The 22,064-nt window shown below is 33.6% G+C and overlaps 1 protein-coding gene across 3 annotated transcripts in view; it reads right to left on the bottom strand.

Moving 5' to 3' along the window:
• LOC113493936 (carboxyl-terminal PDZ ligand of neuronal nitric oxide synthase protein) overlaps positions 1–20,083 on the bottom strand; it is a 130,677-nt gene extending 110,594 nt beyond the window's left edge. For all 3 annotated transcript variants that reach the window (XM_026871974.1, XM_026871973.1, XM_026871972.1), the window contains exon 1: positions 19,399–20,083. The gene's annotated coding sequence lies outside the window, so the exon portion shown is untranslated. The remainder of the gene's footprint in view (positions 1–19,398) is intronic.
• Positions 20,084–22,064: the final 1,981 nt, after the last annotated feature.

A 22,064-nucleotide genomic window follows, 5' to 3' on the forward strand; every position in this document is an offset into this window, starting at 1 on the left:
GTATGTTTCAACTACTTTGTAATTTTTTGTAGAAAATTTTATCCCCTAAGGTTATCAAAATACTACCTATGTGGTACAAGATTTATACGTTGAAACATTAAGCTAATGTATTTAAGCCACTCGTAGACAAATAGAATCCACATCTCTGAGAACTGTCTCCACGTGTAATATTGTGCAAATTAAACGTCCCTTGAGGAAAATAGAAAATTCCTGGTTTAGATAAATAAAACCCTTGGGGGGTCCAGTTTAGAGGGTCCTACAAGGCGTATGAAGACGGTTTATGGTTTAATGGAGAAGAAGGACTCTAACAAATAAGATTGGTGTAGTTCTAGAAGGGAGACAAACGAGAAAATCCTACACTACTTACAAAGGGTAGGGCATTTTTTTAAACTGCAAGTTTTTTTTCTCTTTAAGTGGTGTTAGGTTTGCAGTTAAATAAACTGACATTAGTTGTGCTAGCTTTAAGTTAGATTTACTAATATAATATATCAACGTATTTATAGAAACCTTAAAAAATAACAATTGCCTGCTTTAACGTAAATTGAACGCTTGGAAGGTAAAGTTTAAAGGGATCAGCAATAGGAACGAAGACAGTAGATGAGTTTTAGTAGAACTTGAAGACTAGCTAGAGTTCATTTTCATCCTAAAATTGTGAAACAAACCTAAAAGTGTCTTTCTTTCACAAAAGCCCAGTAAAAAATCCACAAACGAGTCAGAATAAGACTCTCAATTTTTTAAAAAGCCATTTCATTTCGGTGACAATGTCTAGAATGTCTAGACTTTGACTTGTCATTTCTTCATGATTGTCTATCATAACGTTTAGTGAACGTCACTTGGCTACGGACTCTACAATAGTACTATTTCGAAAGAGGTACTAGGTTCTCAGACACACCAACATTAGCAATACCTTTACGTATCTATAACAGTTTTAACGATATCCCTCAGCTTTTTGATATTAAGTTGACGACACAACGTAGGCTTTTTATGACGTGAATTTACATTTGGGAAGTTCGTTATGGTTCTCTTCGTTATAAATTATTTGTAAGTTACGAATATTGAAATACAGGTCTAAATTAATCTCGTAGTTCAGTTAAACAATCCCAATTCCTGTTTATTAAATTTTTAGTCAAAAATAATTTTGTGAATTTCTGTAATTTTATTAGGTATTCTGCATTCATATTCAAGGAAAACAAGCGTTTGTAAACTTATCTCGTGATAAGTTGTTAAACAAAGCTTATTTCTCATTCAAGTTGCTACTTATTTAACTTATCTGTTATTCGATAACCTCAGTAATGGGCTTAGAAACTAAGTAAACTTTATCTCTCGAAATACAAGTTGAGTAACAAAATCTGTAGCTAATTTTATTTTGTTTAGGACAAATAAATGATTTTGGAACGTGGGACTCTAAAAGCTTTCGACAGGATCAAATTTGTTTTTCTCAAAATTATAGTCCTTGGTTGGACTCAAACATTTTTTTTGGTGTTTAAAATTATTTGGTTTTTTTTTTATATATTATTTTGTATTGTGTTTCATTTTGTACTCATTGCACAGTTGTGTATAAAGCACCTTAAACTCGTTTGATCGTCCCGACGGCCCTTTAGAAAGTTAGGGATTTTCCGAAAGGGCAGAGAAATGCTCTAATGCGGTTCAAATCCAACTAATCCACGGAAAGCGTTAGGATGCTGCCTTTGTGGAGAGGATAAAATATGAAAGGAAAATTATATATAAAGGAAAATATAAACAGACATTTGAGTTCACAACATTAACAAAAATACGGTTATCCCCAGAAATAATAATATCATGGTCCTTACAATACTTGAATCTAAACTTTCTTTTTCCAGTGGAAAAGTCCCGAAGTCCCAGAAAAAGAATGATCATACTATCCCTACTAATAAATGATTAGAATATTACGTTACAAATACGAGTTATAAAAAAAAACACGATACAAAATCATAATTATTTAAACTCAATTTAAACTGAACAATATTAAAAGCAAATCAGAATAATTTGATTATTATTGTTGTTCTTATAAACGTTGAACTTTAGGATAACGCCGATGGCGAAATGTGAATTATTTCGGGCACAAAAATAAATAATTTACAAACATAAAACCTAGGCATTGAATAAACATGTTAACTACGTTAACCCTTCTTCTAAATGTAGGCTTTAATTCAAAGGACACCCACGCAGTTGACGGACCCATTCAACTCGGCAATGTCTGTTGTCTACCAGAAATAGCGAGCAATTACTCTACACGTTATTTTAAACAAATTGACAAATACAATAACCATGTAAGTGGAAAATGTATTTAGTGATAACTAGCTGTTTTGTTGTTTAGAATTTTATAATAATTTCAGATTATATTTAAGCCTTTTGATAATTATAATTGTGATCTCATGTACTTTATTACTTATAGAATAAGGTGAGTTTTGCTGTGCCCTGTGTGTGGGTCCAAAAATGTAGATATCTTTAAGCCTAGGCTAACACATTTAACACATGTAGTGAAATGTGACGATATTATTTTATTTATCGTTCTTAATTTTCTCAATTTAGGTTTAGGGAGGTGTGAAGATCTTATAGGATATGTAGGGCACGGAAGTATACGGAGGTTTTGAAGAAGGTAAGCCTTTGCCCAGTTCTGGAATTTTTAATAGTGAATTTCTTATCTCAGAAGTTCGTGCTGTATGGAGCGATTTTGTTCATTATTTCTTTTCGTAAGCCAAAATAGCGGCCATTTGGCCCCATAAACATTTCATAAAAGTATTTTGGCTAAATAATTGATTTTCGAATCCGCAAGAGTGTTTTAGTTTAAAAAAATAATATCATGATATAAATCAGTACAAGAAAATACAGTTATAAACAAATACTTCACTCTCAACACCCAGTCCAATAAGAAATGCCTGCACAATGGTCTACGCACCCATAACAATAGTTTATGTAGCCATACACTCGCTTATAACCATTATTTCCTTTAATAAATTACTACTAGGTGTAAGGTTTCGCATTCCTTTAGTTTCCTGGTTAATACGTGGCGTTAATGCAAACAAAGACGTTTTTAGCCTTTAAATCTTGTACTAAGCTAAGTTTTGTAATAGCAGTTACACAGCATTGAAGCGAATAGTTGCTTGTTGTTACTTAAAAAGGGATGTTGACAGGATATTTGTAATGTATGAATTATGTGTACCATAAAATACTTGTAATGCAGAATTAACGTAGGAACCAGTAGCGACTACCTCACAGACCGATACATTTTATAGCGCAGTGTGATCTCATCTGACAGTCAAAATCTGTGTGCATGTGAATATTTGTAAGGTAAAATAGCCTGTTCTTAAGGCTCCGCTATATATGAGCCTGCTAAATGGCAGTTACTCATAAACCTTGATTGCAATACACTCATTTTATGGACAAAAATTAAAAGCAAGTAACTGTCTATATCATCATAAATGGATGACTATATTTCTTTAGAACATTTGCAAGTAAACTTCTGTTTCTCGTGACTGACAAACTGAACAAATAAGCCATTACATATTCCTATTGGAGTTATAATAAAATGATATGGAATATACTAAAGCAGACAAAATTGCAAAATAACAAGTGAAAATCGAGAGAGTTTCTTATTATTCCTGAGATAGTGAGATATAAAATAACGTCACGTAGAGTATAAGCTCGGTATAGGTGTCGATATTGCAAGGCGCGGCGGATTTGCGCTGCCACCGGATAAATGATCGCAGATACTTGCAAATATGAATGGCAAGGTTACACGACAGCGCTTACGAGATCGCATACCGCGTTCAGGGTTTCCTAACGTTACTCGTGTATTTCTGCGTCTATAATGTTGCAGTCATGTTTGATATTAGTATCAACAATTGTAGTGACGTAAGATAGAATAGCGTGTTATTTGCCATGACTAATCGGCACCATGCCTACTCATATCCTAATCAAACCCTAACTTTACTAAGTACCCTAAGATTTATTTTAAGGGTTCCAAACCCAAAGGCTAATACGGAACCATATAACTATGGATCGGCTATCCATTCGTCCGACATCAGGCAATATCTCATGAACCGTGACAGCTAGCTGCTGCCGCTATAAAAACAAATAAGTACTTAAAATAAAGAAAAATAAATAAATAATGGTTAAATAACGATTGTTATCATTAAGTTGATTGTGACTGACAAATAAATTTGATTCTTTGTACTCACTAATTTTCTTTACACTCAACAGTGTTAATCTTTAGCCAATATGTACGGAGCCTCTGTATCAGGAGTCCGACTTTTATATTATCAGTTTTTACCTCATGGAATCCTTCCCAGTGTTCCTTTAAGCAAGATGAAAGGCAGATCGGGTCTTCTGTGAACACATTAAAGTCTTATACCTTCATTAATGCTTCGATAGAACAAAATTTCAGTAAAATCCCTCAAAGGAATCTTGCTTGGGATATCTCTTTAAGCTTTCAATCCATGCACTAAAGGCCGAAACTTGCATTTTCAAGGAAGAATTAAGAATTTTACTTATTTTATAATATCTCACATAATTTATCTCTTTAAATGTAAAATAAATTACTTTATTTATAAATTATTATGTTATTTGTGTATTATTTGGAATTTAACTAGTTATTTTTTTAATTATCAATAACTATCGAGACACTATTATCATTTTCGCTCGTAAGTTTTGAATTTTAAGTTTTACCCGAGATGAATTTTTTTCAACCCTTTTTTACAAAATATATGAAACTATAACAAAAAATACACTACCTCTGACAGTCAACTAAAACACTTCAAGGTCGATTCAGCGAAGAAGAGTTCCGAAGCTGTGGTAAGAAGTTGAAGGTTATCAAAAAGTTTCTTTGGCGTTCCAGTTGTAGTTTCCGATAAAAGTCCGTTTCGTGTTGCGCTCACACCCTTTCGCGGTAGCAATAAAAGTCACCTTGAAAATTGCTATTGAAATTCTACGTACTCGTAAAGCATCAATCAGTCGATGTGAAAAATAACTTGTGAGTACATTGCACAGCCGCGTCGTTCTAGTTTCAAAAGTGATACATCATAGTCGGCAATGTATCGCAACTTGCACGATACTTCTCGCACAAATTTAATCCGCTTTAAATATACTGAAGCTTGAACTAACACCGCGATCACCATTTTTCCAATGTATTAATTTAAATTAAATTGAATAGAAAGGTGAAACTTAAAAGGAACTTTTTATAAATAACTCACCATACTTTATAGTTTATGAATTATGTTCAAATATAATTAGAAGTGGCATGTCATAGGTTTATGCTAAGTCCTTAATAAGGATTTTTTTATAGCTATTTTACTGCGACAACCTTTAGCATATACGGCAAAATACTAAGAACATTTATATTTTGTATAGTTTCTTATATAAATATACATGTACATTTTGAATCTTGTGATGCAAGTTGCCAAAAAGCCTAGGCAGGTCATAAGATATCATTCCATTTTGTCACTAGATGTCACTTTGAGTTGAGTTTGAGTTTAGTACATTTTGACCTTTTATTTTAAATCGTCTACAGACTAGATAAGCTATATACGTGATATTCTAAAAACAAAACAACATCATCAATTCAATTGTCACTGTCAGACAAGCAAAAAAGAAATTAAGCTCATTAACAAAATTGGGATAAATGTAAATGTTGTGAAAAGCTTTAGGTAATTGCGCTTAGCTAAGATTTAAAGTCACATTATTATGATCAGTCGGTGCTATTGTTGTAAAATATTTTCACACTGATGTTTTTTTTATCGTAAAATGTAGCAAGTGGTTACCATATTGACGAACCAGTCTAAATTAATTTATTATGATGAACGATTTAAAACTCCATCACGTAAACTTTAAAATAACTGTAAATGTTGCATGGATAGCCGAGTGGAGCTAAACCCACTGTACGCGAAGTATGCTGGGTTCGATCTAGTAGTTGTGCATGTAACTACCTACAAGGTTTGTGAAACCCCAAGAAAAACAAGGATTAAAAGAAAGAAATACGTAGGTATGGGAAAAAGTTATAGTCAATTGTTTTTTATTGCGCCCGTACGCAAAGCGGAACATTGCGATGCTTAAAAAATAAAGATGTTTTTAGACCATGGTATAACTAATTCGATAAGCCTAAACGTCTTTGGCCGGATAGTGACCAAAATAGCATGAACACGTTTTATAAGAACAGCCTAGTTCGTAATAAAGCCTTCGACAGAAATACTTTAAATTATTTAATTACGTCACTCCTCGAACATTATTATTTTTCGTGACCTTCTACTTAAAATATACTAGTAAAAGTAAGTTTATTCTTAGACTCTCAAAAATCTTATTGGTATTACAAATACTCTACAATATGAGATAGCGAAGAATAAAGTTATGAAAAATATAAACGATATTTCATGAGCAGACTCTAAATTCGCAGTAAACGAATATAATTATGTCATAGAAAAATCAAAGGAAATTGAAAGCATTACGAACAAAAGCGAGTGAATTATCAAATGCGGTCAACAATGATTGACCTCAACGAGTCGGTCCGTCTTCATCGCACCGAGTCACGATCCAATGAAAGTATTATTCGAGCCCACACGGTTTCATCTCGCTGCCCGATACTCGTTGCCCTCGGCTAGTATTAGAAAAGAACCTATATGAACTCTACTATGACACTTGTGACGGGAAACTTGTAAGAGTTTTGTTAAAATATGTCTTTTTTGTTAGGCCTTCATAAAATGTATAAATTAAAACAGCCTCACTTACAACTTACATTAAATTATTATTGTTCTCATCTTACTTTCTGAGCTTTCATTAAATAATACCGTTACGGTCGCTGGTAAAGGGTGGCCTGACGCCTGAACGCGAGACGGTTTGAGGCAAGGTCGTTGTAATGCAAAGGTGCAAGCGACAATCGTTCGGCTGAAGCAGTGAAGCTTCCTACAGTAATTACATTGGGCCATCGCCCTCAATTAGAGTCGCTCACGTTCGAACGACTAGCTGCAAGCGTCGCTACGCCGATCGGTTGTACCGACTTCGCCCGCAGCCCGTGACTTAATGCCGGCGAGTACACGTGCACTCACGAAACCGGTCCGGCGGTCGAGGGCGGTCGGAATCCTGAGACGAGCCGCACTCGGACCTAATAAGTATGTGGACTTGCTTCTGATGACTAAGCATGCTGTTATATCCGGTTTTATGCAGCCGCGTTATTACAATCTCGGGAGTTTTCGACGAAGCGAAGCAGTAAATACACCCGCGCCTGCATTTACTCGCAATAGATACTCGATACACGCACATCCTAGTATTAAAGCTACTTGTTATTTTTGTATAGCAAGTACTAGCTACAAAGAAATGATTACTAAAACATCGTGTAATAACAACATGCCTACTAAAAGTTTGTCAGTCACCATTCAAGAGATTTAATATTATATTCCCCCAAGCAGATAATGTTGGCGACAAGGCGGTGTCCAATTTAATTTAAATAATGGAAGGAACTAAGAAAGCCCTTACTGCTTTTACATTTTCATACTACGAGAGCAATATTAGTATACCTGAATTTATACAGAGACTACACCTTATCACAGAAATTAGGTTTGAAAGTTACTCGAATCCATCCTAAGGTACAAATAATTTAAATTGATAGATTTAACAAAATTGTAAAAAAAATAAATTTGGATTAAATAACATATTCCGCTTTCGGAGGCAACGACCTTTTGCACTTAATTAGATGCTTTAATTACCTATTCACATTACAAATAGGTTCGTGAATAAAGATGCCTGCATGGTAATGAAAGATGAGTTGACCGTAATTATGTACGTTTTCATGAGTCGAGAGTGCCAAGTAATCGGGGCTGTGGTGAGGGTGAGAACAAGACTGCTATATAATCGTAGCTACTGAGAAATAAATTTAATTTATACCGAGTCTTTTTCTTTGTATTAAGGGTTGCGCATTCTTTAATAAATAAAGGAACTTTTAGTGTGTACATGACTCTGTCTGACCACAAATACGTTAAAGTACGTAATCAAATACTAAACGATCAGGAATAAAAAATGGATGATGACATTGCACTGTACAATTATTCATAAACAAGCAGTTGCCCGCGACTTCGTCCGCGTGGTAAACAAACCCGTAGTACATCATTTTGTTCTATTGTCTATAGTATTAGCAGCGTACGCAGAAATAGGTTTTCGATTTTTCACCTTTGGTTACATTATCGCCATTTTCTTACAAAACCATAATGTTTTCAAAATAAATTATAGCCTATGTTCAACCGGGATAATGTAGCTTCTCAACAGTGAAACAATTTTTCGAATCGGTAAAGTAGTTTCGAGGCTTATTCGTGTCAAACAAACAATCAAATCTTTCCTCTTTATAATATTATTATATATATAGATGGAATCAAAACCTGTAGAGTTAAAACCAAATTTTTAAATTTTGATATGAAGGAGCGTCTTACACAACATTAAAGCTAATAAAACATATTGAAAAATAAAACCTTAAATTTTTGAAATATTTTTCTGTTAATACGGAACCCTTAGTTCCAATTCTGACTCTCTTATCCAGTTTTTTTCTTGTATGAAGCTAGAAGCATAAGTATGCGAACGGTGTACGTTCAGTGTTCACCCGTTGGGGCTGCAATGTTTTACATAACATTGTATTCAGTTCACAGAACCGGAAACTAAAATGTTATGTTGTATAAAATAAGAAAAAAATTAGGTGCATCGTATTAGATCGGAAAAACCTCTCTTCTAAATTATTCTTTAAAATAGATAGGTTTCAATATCGTACGTCGAATTCGACTAAAGCTAATTGAACAGTTCGGTGAAATTTTGAATGTTATTCTGAAAACATTCTATTTCTGGTTATATAGTAATATTCTACTGTGAAGGAACCAGTAAATGAAAGTTATTTATTTATTTACTAGCTGTTGCCCGCGACTTCGTCCGCGTGGTTAGAAGATATAAGTTATATTTATACCTGCCTCCTATCTATCTATCTGCCTTCTATATATCTTGTAGGATTCAGTCAGCGTTTGCAATGTAAGCGCAAAGAATGTGTTTTTTTACGACCTCACATTAGAAACCTCAAAAATTGTAGCCTATGTGTTATTCTGATGTATAAGCTATATTGTGGTAAAGTTTCATTCAAATCCATTCAGTAGTTTTTACGTGAAAGAGTAACAAACATCCATACATCCATACTTACAAACTTTTTCCTTTATAATAGTAGTAGGATTTATTTATTTTATTATAATTAAGTTTGCGTTGAGATACTTCATCAAAATTGATACTTCAACGATCTTAATCGCAAAAATCTCACTCCAAAAAATAATTAGCTTGCTCATTTTTATTAAAAACACTCGTTAATAGAGCTTAGTTCACTTCGCAAACAAAGAAGAACTTTAGTGAAAAGTGGTTTTATATAATCAGTCTAACAATAATTGCTTTCAAAGTTTTGAACGCAAAAATCCGAAGCATTAACGGCCTTGAACTTGAGACTACTGTCTGAACAAGTTATTTATATATTCACTTCCAACACGGATAGTTCCAAAAGTTCAGAAATGATATCGAGGTTTGAAGAATTTCAATTTCTACCGAGACGAGTTTTAAGGTCAAGAAACAAAAATATAGAAAAATATTTTTACTGCCACTATGAGCACTATGAGTGTTAAAAGTACCGTTACAAAGCGCAGTTCACAAACCGTAACGCAAAATAAACAAACAACCGTTTATAGTTAGATCGAACTAAAGTTATTACGCACAAACGTTATTACAGACAGTATCAACTAGTTCCGTCGAACTGCTTTACCGCCGTTAACCAACTTGGTTTGACGACAATGCTTCAATTTGAGATGAAGACAAAGCTCACAAACCAAATCCAGGTCAGAACTTGACTGAATGTGGCCTCGTCAAAGTTTCAGAAGCCATTTGCTTACTGAATCTACACCACAGTGCATATCCAACGAGACAATTTGGGTGAAGTAAACATAAAAGGTACTAGACCCGCTTCCGTGCCGCGGTTACATGACGCTCTTTTAATGTCCTACTTACTTTAACCTTATTAGAAAAAAATGCACATCAAAAGCCAATTTAGGTCATTCGATTAACGCATGTTGCTAAAAATACGTTGTTAATTATGAAAAATTTAATCAAATGTACATAGAGCTAGTTTTTTTAACAAAATTAAAGGCTTTTCTAAAGAGTTTCTATAGTTGTTGTATTAAGACTGGCCTGATTAAAGTAACAATAGGTAAAGGAAGCTGCCGCTTCTATCCACTAGTAATTAAAAGGATTACACGTAGGACTCAAGTTCCTCTATAATTATGACCAACACCAGCTGCGTCTTATTTATCCTTCTTTCTGTGGATCAATAAAGAGTTGCCTTTTGTTTTAATGAACTTGAATTTTAAACAACACGAACACAGTTTAATGCGATATCTTTTAATACACCTATCGTAACTACATATAAACCCACAATAGTTGTGTGGTACCTAGTTATCTTTTTAATTAAAATTTGATCCTTGTGCGTTGTTGATTGGGAAAAGTAAAATGCATACAAAAGAAGTGAGAATCCTGTAAGATATTAAAATCCTGAACTAATGTAGAAAATCTGTTAATCGTAAAAGTTTCGTGCTATAAGTATTTACGAAGAAAAACTTTATGTTAATAATAAAATGAATCTTAATAGCTCAACAATCTGTTTTTATTTACAATTATATCAATTTCTTTCTGTGGCATTTCTTCACTCTTCGCTGGATACTTAATTGAATGGAATCGTATCCCGAACTTTCTTATTGGGATAACATTGTATAATAACCCGGAGCGGTTGACTGCGTTTATATCCTCAATTTACTATTACGGTATAATTGAGCCTGGTATTATTAAAACTGGCCATGATCTCCATTCAGTCTCTCAGTTACTGCTACATCTGAGATCGGTAACGTTCAAGACAATATTTGCAATTTATTGTTTTGTTCATTAACTTAGGCTAGGAATATGCAAGTAGTACCAAAATATAATAGACATATTATCATTTTTTGTAATGTAAAATAATATGTATCAAAATAAAGATTTAGGAGTCGAATTTTCAGATGACTAAAAAGCTCTGAGCCTTTTGTAATTTTGTGACAATATTCAACAAAAAAAATATTAATAGTTATGAGCAAGAAACGATCGAAGTTACCATAGAAAGAAAATATTGTAACGGAATAAACAAAACAATAAAATGAATAGTATTCAGATCAATACCTTGTTAAGGGGAAGTGCACACTCAATCTCCCTCAGATTCGGTTCCCCTCAACGATTACCAAATCAAACAAGTCGATTTACAATCACAATATTGGCAAAGTGATCTCTTGTCCGCCCTTGCCAGTTTATGCGAAAACAGACAATTTATTTCACGGAAAAATAATGTTTGTGAAAATGATTGCAATCTCTTTTCTATTAAAATTTAAGTGTCGAACAAAGAAGCTGGCTGGATGTAAACTCAGCCGAATAATTATTGTTTCGAAATATATAAAATGTTATATATGAAATGTGTGTCGTTCTAGTGTTGTACTTAATTTAAATACCAGCACATTGTGAACTGTTATGAAAGCTATTATTGAATAATTACTGTTTACTGTTTAATTAGATTGATGTTTGAATTGTTTTATCTAATTAATTGTGTATTCATTGCGTACAAACCGGTAGGAATGTATTTGTTTTGTTGTTGAATTAGGTTTAAATTATAGGAATCTCATAACGTAACTGAAATACTAGGTATTTGGGAGGCTTTATGCCCAGTTGTTGTTTATATAGAATGAGTAAAATTGTTAAATTAAATTTTCACATAATATTGCTTGATGCGGTTTAAGTCGATGAAATAGCATGAATTTAAATCAGTATTAAATATTGGAACTATTCAATAAAATTGTTCTATAAATAACTTATAACGCAAATTAATACATAATGTTTAATAGAGTTCATTCGCTATAGTTTGCGGCGCAGTAAAATTTTATGCAATGGAGGGCCTATTGACATTTTGCACACAATTCGAATTTCCTGGCTTTTACGTAGCATTCGCTGGCACAGACCTAATAATACTTTCAAGCCTCCGGCTCGAACTTAATTTACTTCATACTGGTACAAAAACAGTGTATCGCATAACTGGGTGAAATTAACCCTATAAACTTGTAAAATAATATATCTAATAATATTTCCACTGAGGAGACCTCTTCCCGTACAGAAAAGAAAGGTTAAGATAACCATGCTTTTCACTGCGTATCGATTTTTTTTTTGGTTTCTCTTTTCTAAGTTTAAGTAACTAAAACAGACTTTATAATTCTGAAATACCATATTGGTTACACCACATTACTTTCCTCGCTTCGTCATCATTCCTAACGTATTAGATACAGAATAAACGAAGACGCCTAGATCAACTATAAAGCATTTTAAATATTTGCAAAAACATTAAAGCCTTCTTGGTCAAGTCTATTTTGACTGCAACGATACTTTTTGTACACACTAACCGGTTTTTAGAAAAAAAATACCATTCTATACGCGATAGCACGTAACTTACTGGTTAATAACTAAATTTTATACCATCTTATGACAAGTTTTTATATAGGTAGGTACCTATATTTTTTTGTATTTGGAAAATGAGCCGTTCTAAAAAATAAATACGATTCCTGGAAAGTCTTCGGCCAGTTTGATTTGAAACTTATAACGGATTATAATGCCAATGTACTCATCTTGAGAAAAAATACCTAAAGTATATGAAGCAGAGAGTTTTAAGTTTTTATTTGTATTTGCAACTGCTAAGACATTTCGAAGAATCCTTAATTGTTTTTGATATCCTTTCAAGCGAATCGCAACAAAAGAATTCTTTTCAATTTAATAATATCTTTAGCTGATTTTAAAATATGTAAGAGTTGAGATTTTTGTTTCGATTTAAGAAAAATGAATACTAGTGGCGCACCGCGGGTTCACTTGCATTCTTCCCGCTAACTGTACATGATGTTCTAGCCTTCCATAATAAATCGTTTAAAAATTAAAATTAAATCGTACCGTAGAGTTCAGCGAGTACAACCAAACTAAAAACTCTATGTTGCAATATTAAGTACAGATTTTATACAACATTATTGGATAGTTAGCTAATCATCGGTGCTATTAATGTCATGGAAATATATACATAAGTACATAGTACCCAATGGAATGCGTACAGCTAAAATGCATACATAATAAAGTCAATCTATTCCATGTCGGTCCGGAAATGTCTACTATTAATCGAAGCTTCCATAGTCAACCACACAACAGCCTTGAAACATATTACCTGGACTGCTAATTGCTGTATTACGTAATTAATATACAATCAAATACCTTGGTTTGATCATCTTTATTACACAGTTTTCATCACTCATCCAACAATGTTTGTAATTATTATGACAAAATTATGATTTTAATGTATTTAAGCAGACACCGGTTAAATTTTGTAATAAACTGAACAGGAATTCGCTGGGCACCGTTTTTCGGGTTAACCTAAAACCTATGACACTCGTTTATAATATGTATTTATATTGATCATATACTTTACCTCTTTCAAATGAGTTAATTGATTTTATCCCTCCAAGATAACGTTTGTAAGAACCAATTATTATTCGAAATAGTTTGTCTTCTCGACCGAATTCGTTCATCCTAGACGCAGAAGCTTTATAAAATTTGACTGAAGCTAGTTAAACATTTAACATATCAGGTGTTAACAATCCAACATGGCAACGAAATATTCTCATGCAGATAAGATGATGAGTAAACTGATAGCCGCTTGATTTGGAAGCAATACCCAAATAGAATATTTAAACTACATAGCAAAGGATAACCATCATTCCTTGAAAAATCTCTCTTCCCTTAGTTTTAAAGGTTTAATCACAATGACATTTAGGTTTAGAACCTTACATTCCTCAAGATGCATCCATTCGCCGTCTGACAGTAGTTTTAGAATTAATAAGAAAGTACTAAAAACACTGATATTAATAAGGTCACCTTAGGACTTGTTTTAGGATCGGATGATATTAAAGAAATTTATTTATCAAGAACAATGTTTGATCAATATGTAGATGCATCCTCGCTCCCGATACTGAGCTTACCTCGCCCGATATTCCGTCAAAGGAAAAGGAAAGGAAAAAAGAATGGAACCAAAGTTCATTTGCCTTTTTGGTGTGGTAACGGTACCCATCCGCTTATTACGTATTCACCGGCCACACGTAAAAATGCAGGCGACGCAAATGCATTTTCCCAGAAGCAATTAGGGACAAAGTATGTAATACATCAATGAAAAATAAATTGATAATAAAATAATTTATTTTATAATGTGACTTGAAATTAATTCCATGTGTTTTGGGAGTTGGGTTAAGTTAAAATGCTTTAATATTTTAATCGATTTTTGGACGACATGATTAAAAGCTAAATTCATTTGTATTTAAACCAATTTTAGCGTTAAGATTTTATAGAAGATTTTTTTATTAATGGCAAGTATTGATTTAAAACAATTTCACGATTAATAATAATTTTGACGTGATTTTCTTGTCTAGCCATTATTATTTGTTCCACAAATACAACACCATGTATGGCTTCGTATTGTAAGACTTACTTAGTCTTCTCTTGTTGGAGTAAACAATCGTAGGAATATTTAAGAGACATTTTATTGTGATTTTTTCTTAACATTCTTTTGTTTTAATCGTTACAAAAATTATTCATTATTTAATTTAATTATTTATTTGTGGAGACAAGTTTGATTTTTAAATTTACGATTACGTACCACTCCACCATGTATTGAAATGAGCATTCACTTGTCATAGTCACGTCATTTGTCGAAAAGGTATGTCGTTTCCAAACGTCCAAAGATTTTCTATTCTATAGTTATCTAGGCTATCTGTACTTGCATTATCGTATTATCACCAAGCGAATCGAGAAAGTGTGTTACAATTTTCAATGATTATTCATTACGCTTGCTACAACTGCAGCCTTGTTCGCTTTGTTTCCAACACAATCTGCTTCTTATCAAAGCGTTGCAATTTATACCGACTATCTTATGGAGCGGATACAATTGTGGACCTATCTATAAGCCGTTATCTCACTTAGAATGTATAAAGGTGTTGGTCGAACAGTTCCTTAAGGCTATTTCTTTATCTTACTTCAGTACGAAATAATAACTGGATCTAGAATTACAATTGTAAAAGCCCAAGTAGATAATAATATTGAGGTTAAGTTTGGATAAAATGAATACCTTAAGTCGGGGTATATTGCAACTGATGAGATAATTAAAATTGTTAAAAAATGTAAGTGCTTTTACAGACGTTACTGCTTGTATTATACTGTTGTTTAGATCGTAGCCGAATTATCATCAAATGTACTTGTTATTATCCACCTCATGACTCACCATACACCCGCCCGAAATGGCGGTTCTAGTTTTATGAAGTATCACAATTAATGGAACATAATTAAGCGAAAGTGGTCAAGTAAACTATTCTAATTTCCAGTTTAAACTCTGATTAATCGCTTTGTGTTAAGCAGAAGTGGCTACGATATGCCAAAATTAACTTGAGGTCCCCTTTATGACAAGGGGTGACAGCCAGCCCAGAATTTCAAACCATCAAAGTAACTTAATTTAAGTACTTAATATTCCATGAAAGCTGAGATTAAGAACGACACGATGTAGCTCACATTGGACAAGGCGTTCGAAAACAGCAATGTTTTAATACCCTTTAATGAGACGAAAACAAACGAATTTCACGTGTTCCGCCAGTTCGTTTGTCAAAGATATTTCACAAAGCAAACGTAAGTATTAAATGAAAGCGTTCGGCGCCGATGCTACAATCAAATCACCATTCTACAAAAGCCGTCAAGTGAACGTCGAAAAGCTTTTTGTAGGTTTTACAAAATGTTCTAGCAATTAACGAATTTTTCGACTCGTTACACTAACTTCTTCAATGCAAAGTATTAACTTTTCTTTCATACCTACAACAAATAATTTATAAGTTGCCGAGACTTCGTGCTGTCTGGGAAGCTTCCCCGTTCCTAGACGGGACGTAGTAGATTGTTTTCCGGTTGGATCCGAATGTCAAACAGTGTTTCAAGGAAGGCTAAGTAGCTGGCATAATGGGACCTCACTGAGACAAAACGTTTAAGCATGCAGAGATCCGGACTAGGGGTAGCTTTCCGGTTTCGATGCGAAGTGCACAATATTCTTATTGTACCTTTTCTTGTGGCTTGCTAGTCTCGTAAAAGCATCTTGAAACTACACCTTAGGGTTCAAGATATAGTTTTAAGCTACTTGGTAAATCTACATACACCACGAAAGACTATAGTTCTCGTTTAAGTTGGCACGCTTTACGTTGTGAACAATGATTTTGTTAGCTTTTCTTGCGACGTTATAAAGCTTCTTGCAATCCTTGCGCTATTTTGACTGACATTGATTGGATTAGTTTGGACACTTGAATTATGCTCAACCGAAATTACTTAATATTTATTTAAGACGTTATTCTAAACAAAGTTATTATTAACTAAGTAACCTTGATTGTTTGTTATTTAATTTAATTTAAATAAGTTTAAAGTTTTGAAGTAATTACGTAAGTGTTTCTGAGTTTGGTTAGGTTTCCAAACAGCTCGCTCTGTGCCAAAATTCTTTGAGTTTTTTAGTAATCTCTCGAGGCTGAGTCAACTACACTAAAGCACTGAGTTGAAACAACTAAACCTTACTTTAATACTATTTGATCAAATCTTGAGATTAAAGAATTATTATTAAAAATTACATACCTAATACTTAAGGGTGGCTACTTAAGTTTTGAAAATATTGTTCTGATAGAATGAGATGGCAACAAAATGTATTGATAATGAAGTACGTAAGTTGTGTGGGGATGTACCAAAATATCATTTCTTATTAGATGTGTAATGTGATATCAATGGTCATCCATCAAATTTCGATGCTATCCTGAATGCTAACAAACTGTGGCCTAAATTACTAAGCTAATACATTATTTTTGCACTTGGAAAACATCTGTGAAATTGTTTATCCTTACTGTTCACAATTGTGACTATCAAAGAGTATATATTAGATGTTTATTCAAAAGCTGTTGTCAATTGTTTTAGGTCTGTTAATAGCGTTCGCTAGGTGACTTTAGAAAACTTTCGTTTTGTTTTTTATTCTGAACGAAGCAGTTTCGTGTCTCCTTGGTTTCTTAATCTGCCTTTCTAAATACGGACAATATTGTTGAAATCAGTAATAGTAATTGTAAATAATCAATTTACTTTTAATAGTATATTCCTTTTACCCGCATTTTTGATTTTGTACGCGCTCTAGTACAACCTTCAAGCACTTAGTGCTAGATTACTGATATAATTTTCAGGAGCCTACATTTCTGCTCACCTTCTGCCGGAAAATACAGGTGTGTGATAAACTAATATACATTCAATACTCTTAGATAAAGTTCATATAACTTATCTACGTGGACATTATCTGACAGAGTATTGAAATTATCTTTTATAGTCCACCTAATCGTATCCACAGTTTCGACTACTATTCTGCTATGGATACTATCTTCTTTATTATTTGTGTCTTATTTCATTCACGGGATAACTTTATGGGAAGAGACTAGCTCCTTTTAAAGCTTTACATGGGGTCACAGGTTTAAAATGAGATGGAGTATCTAATGGGTGCCATCCACCTTTGTTCTAAAGAAGACATGGACGTCTCAAGGTAGCTACAAATTTGTTTTAAAGTGTGGATATACAATTAATTTCGTCTATTGGTTTAACTCAATGAAATGGACGCGCTTCTTTTTAAATTATGGAATACTGTAGCACCTGCCTTTAACACATGACTTTTCATATCCCATCATTATGTGAATTTTTCTATGTACATACATTGTCAAGTAAATAATTTTTTTGTTGCTAAAATTAAAGTCTGTGCTTTTATGCATTTATTTACAAAATTTACTAAAATATTCAGAAAGTATTTCAAATACTTCTCCATATTTTATCACAATTTTAATCATTACTAAAACGCCTTACCTCAAATGCAAAAAAAGGGCACATATCTTTCATGTCTAAACACGTTCAAATACTAATTAAAGGTTTCCTTTTAAAACTACATCCAATTAATTAGGAGATACCAACGGCAGTCAGTTTTCAGTATTTTCGCGACGCTAAATGCACAGTCGAAAGTCAACACACATCTTTGATACATTTACACAGTCCCTTCTTGACATACACACTTGGAAGTCGAGATGAAATAACAAACGATTGTGTGTCAACTATTTTAGCTATTGTTTGTTAAGAGACAGGCTTTTGCCGACTGAAGTATATTATTCCCACTTCAAAAACTTGGGATAGTAGAGGGACAAGCCATAATTACAGCTGAAACCCAAAGCGTAAGTTAAGCTCCCAAATGTAATTTCAAGATTAAAATAAGCAGGTGTCGTTATTTTCCATTATTCATCCACTCTCATCAAAAATCAAATAGCGTTTTTGTTCAAGGAAAAAAATAATTGATTGCCCTTTTGACTGTTGGGACGAATTTAATATTTTTCATTTACGTACACAAAGGTGCCTGTCATCTTCCTTCTAGGTTTGCCGCATTTTAAAGTACCCAGCGTAAACTTATTCTCACCTTATCTTGACTAATGGTTTATCTCTAAAAGCTTTGTAAGAGCTCCTAGGTATGTACTGACACCAAGTAGGTCGGCTAGATAATTTTTGTTTGCCTTCTATAAGTTCTAATGAAGACTGCCCTAAGCTCAGATTGAAATAATTGAATAGCAATTACGAACAACAGCGTTCACTTTATATTCATCATGGCTAAAATAACATTCTAGTAATCTAGTCACCTAGTCATTGTTTGCCTTCAAATTCTTATTAGCACCAACAAAAAGGAGAGCCTTTGTTCACAGTTGTGAAACGCCGAAGCTTGTTGCATCTTGTAATTGATGACTAATGTGACTTATCTGCCGGATGGCTCATATTTTATACGCAACAAAATAATAAACAAAGAGCACCGCGTGTGACAGTTGCATACTACCTTAAATTACATTCCCTTTTACTCTTTTTACAAGACAATTGTCCGCAACGCGACACCTACCAAGAAAACGAGAGCGGAGACAATAACTGGTGCTGGTTATCAAACAGCGAAACACTTCGTGGAAATTGTGCGTTAATAAACAAGACCTGTGTGTAGTGACTTGTCTTGCCTTTGTAGTGGAGACGAAACATTGGGAATGCAGCAAGACGCCCACATTAAAGCACAGCCTGATTAACATTTACTTGACTCTCCAAACAGACACTCCGGAACAAAATACTTCAAACAAATGCGTTGCATACGCGCGATTCGTACTTACTTTACTATCCGCTTAAATTCAAATATATATTTCCAGTAAAGTTCGTTTTACTTACCGGTTTAGTGAGAACTACGTCCAGCCATGACTTTACAGCTTACACATGCACACCGCAGCCAATCGTCAACTTTAAAAACAAACTTTATAAGTTTTCAAACTTGGCGCACGTAAATGCGTTAAAGTTCACTTAAAAGTACGATGGAATTTATTAATGGAGTCGGGAGTGAATATTATGTGGTGGTTGTGTGGTAATAGGAGGTTTTTGTAGACGAAACAGGTTTCCGGCGGCGGAAAGTGAGTTTGTAAGTTTGTTTGAGAAGGCGACGCGGAGCGAACGCGGGTCGGACACGGACGCTCGGTCGGAGGTACCACGCGGTATGGCGGAGCGGCGCGAGCGAGCGCTGCAAGCGGCCGCGGGGCGGAGCGGCAACGTCGCGCAGACCTACCCCGCGCGGGGGGTTTGATGCCTCCATGGCCCACCTAACATCATGGCGTCATTGTTTCATCATTTGTTATCTCACAGCTCCCGAAGGCATAAGAATTTCTGTGTAGGAGCCTCCTTCGTAATTCAAACAGGTGCTAAAGTCAAGACGCCGTTGTTTAAAAACTTTCACACGCGGAGCTTTTTCACTGTTAAATTAAAGCTCAAATGCAATTTATGTATAGTTTTTATTGAATACCTCTCTAAATATTCTGTTCATACGACAAAGAAAACAATGACGAAACAGAACTTTAAAAATGGATAGTTAAGTGCTTTGACCATTAAGCGGCAAAGCCAGAACGCTATAATATTCACGAATGCATTCACTAAAGTTCCGGTGAGTCACGCGCAGGTAATGCATGCATGTTGGTCAACCAATAGACCAAGTCAGCAGGTGACAATTGAAATAATGACTGCATCTATCCAATTCGAACGTTCCACTATTTTTCAAGATTAATGTTGGTATATTTTATGGGATTTTATACCTAAAATAAAATATAAGCACACATAAAGGAAAAAAAATATTTCAGGTCATTGACCTCCCAAATTCATTAACGATAATATATTTTTTTAATACTTTTATTTTTTTCTTTGCTTAAACTTAACTCAACTGTTAACTTATTGTAAAGTATGTTTGCCTATGATAAATTTAGTTCAAAGCTTTGGCTTTTGTATTAAAAGATAAGTTAATTAACATTATTTAGTAACATATGATATAAGGATATTTTGGTTCTCGTATCAAACAGCATTTTGAAGAAATAAGATAGAGGGACATAATCAAGGGATTGCCGTAAAGCGCAGTCCACGCCAGCGGTGGCTGTAGTAAGCGATCTGCAATTGTTTCTTCTTAAACTTTTAAACCTCGACCAACAAATTGAATAGTTGAGAAGTGAAACGATGACAAAACATAAGTGACACTTTATGAGGTGCAAAGATATTATAGCAAAGACTTTTATTCTCAACTTGAGAAAATTGCAAGCTAATTTTTAATAAAATTAGACTACTTACCTAATTCGTATTATTTTTAAATAAGCAGAAAACATAGCAAATCATAATTATTTTGTTGTAATTGAATGCAATTTCTAGCCCGTATTGTATTTCATTAGGTACCTAATTTGTTCTTTAAAAATATTCTGTTAGGGAAAACTAACATTTTACCATGTTTGTTCGAATATAACTTACTCATTCATATTGTTACAAGGTTATGATAGATAAAATAAATCGAAACCTCAAACTATTTTTCCTTTTGTCTCGAGATTGCGAGTCCCTAAAAGTGCTTGCGGGAGTCAAACTATAAAAAAAATGAACAAGCGAAAGAACTCGATTCTCTTTTCGCTAGCCTGAAGCAATATGACCTAAATATACAAGAAAATGTAAAATCAATAAAACCTTTTTTGTAGAAAGTACATTACTCAAAAATAATATCTACATATACTCCTTTGTATAAGTACTTACATAAATAAGGTAAACAATCATCTTGTGTCTTTTATGTGAATACAATGCATGGTACATTAAAAAACGTCTGATATCAATTATTTATTTAGTTTAGTAATCTTAACTCCTAACTTTATTTAAAATTATTTTAGACGCAATAATTTTTAACTATCTAATATATAAAATTCCCGTGTCACAATGTTAGTTACCGTACTCCTCCGAAACGGCTTCACCGATCTTTACCAAATTTTATATGCTTATTCAGTTGGTCTGAGAATCGGCTAATAATTTTTCATACCCCTCAGTGATAAGGTTTGTTCACCCTTAATTTTTTCCTTTAATTTTGAACATTTTTTTTATAATGTGGCATTAAAAAAACATACAACTAGAAATAATTTATTAGGCAAAACAACGTTTGCTGGGTCAGTTACTGCAAATATAAAATTAATAAATTCTCAATTTGAGAACTTCTTGAAAGAAATGAACTTAACGTAAAAATGACTTGAATGAAAAGAACGGTTGGAGAACTTCGTTCTGGGCAAACCAATTTTGATGATTCCTTTTTTTAACATTTGACGGACAATAGCTGTAATTTAGTCCCATAAAAAAATCATCAGGTTTAGTAGATTATTTTTTGAAGTCGGTTATACATTTTTCTTTTCAAAAATAACTATTATATAAGTACTAAACAAATGGAGTGTAAGTAGAACACACAGCGGCAATATTCAATTTTTATCGAGTTCTTGCTTTGTAGAATTTAAATAAATTTATTTATAGGAACAACGTTAAGTTTCTCGTTATTTCACGTC

The sequence above is a fragment of the Trichoplusia ni genome, chromosome 5 (genome assembly GCF_003590095.1).
Source record: "Trichoplusia ni isolate ovarian cell line Hi5 chromosome 5, tn1, whole genome shotgun sequence".
Taxonomy (NCBI): domain Eukaryota; kingdom Metazoa; phylum Arthropoda; class Insecta; order Lepidoptera; family Noctuidae; genus Trichoplusia; species Trichoplusia ni.